At 38.7% G+C, this 2,431-nt stretch overlaps 1 pseudogene; it reads right to left on the bottom strand.

The window, feature by feature from the left end:
* Window positions 1-1,130: 1,130 nt before the first annotated feature.
* Window positions 1,131-2,276, bottom strand: LOC147471708 (uncharacterized; annotated as a pseudogene).
* Between the last annotated feature and the right edge of the window lie 155 nt (window positions 2,277-2,431).

A 2,431-nucleotide genomic window follows, 5' to 3' on the forward strand; every position in this document is an offset into this window, starting at 1 on the left:
TCGAGCCCTGTCCAGGCTCGTGAGTTTCCACTGTCGCCTGGCGGTTACTAGAGTCAACACTCGTTAACTCACGAATCTGCACACAGTTGACACGGCCGGGCTCTCCATGCAGGCCATAGCCTGGGCGTAGCATCTGCTCCACATATCTAGCTTATCCTCATCCTTAACTGAATATTTCTAGAAAACATTATGTAGCACTTGCTAAATGGAAGCAAGATCCTCCGTTAGAATTTTTTTTTGTTTTATAGGTCATACGGATTCCAGGCCAGCAACTGCCCAACTAAGTATACAATCATTATATAAAAATCTCCACTCGTATAGTCAACATTTGTCACTCCATTCCATGAAGTCAATTTCAACCTCAGGCTGCGTTTACACCAAGCGAATCGAATCAGTTCAATTCATGAAGAATCAACACGATTCATGAATCATATTGACTCATCACACTAGTTTCAACCAGGCGAATCGAATCAATTCAAATCATGCCGATTCAATCAATGATCGGTTTGGACCCCATTTTCCATCAGTCAAGGCAAGTCAGCCGAGGAGTAAGCACCCTGCTAGTAGACGTCCTGATCAATATAGTATGAGAACGATATGCTATATATGATCCTAGTGTTGCTGTCACCGAGATCATGATGCCATTGCTGCTTTATGGAAGGAGATTGCTACAGAAATGAAATCCTATACCTCAGTAAAAGTTACATGTATTGTACTGAAACATAGAAGGAATTGCTGTACCTTATGAATTACTAGACAATATGATTCTGCATATTTTAAAAACAAGTTACAACAGAAAAAAAATATGGGTATGGTTACATATTTTCATTTGACAACTGTTGTGTGTATAGTCTACTTTTGAACTGCGTAATATGACATAACCACCAGTCAGTCACGCACCAGCCAGAGTGGGGTAGGGTGTACATTTCCTGCTATTACCCCCTGTGCCTCTGACTTCGTTCACTAAAAAACTCAGGTATGGCACATCACATAAAGTAAAAGTTAATATCACAAAATACTATAATTAACATAGCTGTAGTTGTTTTAATATCCTCTGTATACCTTAATAGAGAAAAGATGTGATATGGTATCAACTGGTCCGCCCATTTCTTCTGCGGTGAATGTATATGTCAGTGGATCATTTTGCCCTGCCACTCAACAGCTCCACCAGGTGAGACTAAAAGTATTCTCTCAGAGTGTCGCGAACTGATATGGCTTCTGCTGTAGGCCTTGTACTTCTTGTGTGTGACAGGCTCATGTTCTGACGGTGGTCATCTATTGTATCATCATTATCACCACGAAAGTTCATATTGTCTTCATGATGAATGAAATTATGAAGCACATAGATACGTTTCACTCTTGATTCAGATACCTCAGTGCTTGCCTCCATTGATGTTTTCAGTACTCCAAGAGTCTGAATTAACATTCCAAAAGCTCTCCTAGCTCTACTCATCCTATAGTTGAATACTTTCTAGAGTAATGTAGGTCCTTTCGAGGATAAAGCCTCATAATATTTGGCTTTAAAGGGAAAGCATCTCCTATGAGATAGAATGGTACTTTGATATTAGTATAAAGTATTTAATTAGGCTGTTGGATATTTAAATGACTAGAGAGAAATTACCTAACCATATTAGAGTAACTGAAAACTGTTATGTCACTGTTTCGCCCATATGCCCCAACATCAATCAGAGTAAAACAACACTTGGCATCTCCAATAGCCATTAGTACAATAGAGTGATACCCTTTGTGATTATGGAAAAGTGAGCCTGCAGTAGGTGGGCATTTCATCCGATAAAAATGAAATTTTTTATCGGATGAAATGCCGATAAAAATTACCGTCTTTCCACTGTCGATGATCAGGTACTGGAATATAATATGGCTACTACTTCCCATATGGCATTATTTTTTCCTTGACAATCGTACACACTGTAGTCTTCCCAAAGCGAAACTGGAACCCAAGGGAAGCAAACGACTCTCCGGTAGCAACATGTCTGGAATAGATAGAGAGGAACCTTCCATGAATAGACCTTCTATTTCAATGTTATTTTCTATCATCATTGTTGTTGCCATAAAAGTAACAATAACTACTAATAATATTTATTACCATTATAATCACCACTATTTTTATTTATCTAACAGAATCCAGTTGCAAGGACAAGTGGCATCAATTAAGGAGCGACTTTATTAGAGAATAGAGGAAGATTACTACTCAACCAAATAACATCAACACAAAGAAATGGGTATTCTATGATGCTATGGAATTCCTCATACCCCATGTGATACCATGGCCAAATCTTTTAATGTACCACCACCGCCTGATGAGGACAACAGTTATGATATAGATGGTGTTGCACCTAATGATAATTCATCAACCACTAATATCACGGATGCACCTGATATTGCCCTTTCTGAAGAAACAGGAACCAATGTA

Source organism: Penaeus japonicus, unplaced genomic scaffold (assembly GCF_977035675.1).
Source record: "Penaeus japonicus unplaced genomic scaffold, GWHDUDI00000001_assembly GWHDUDI00000006, whole genome shotgun sequence".
Classification (NCBI taxonomy): Eukaryota; Metazoa; Arthropoda; class Malacostraca; order Decapoda; family Penaeidae; genus Penaeus; species Penaeus japonicus.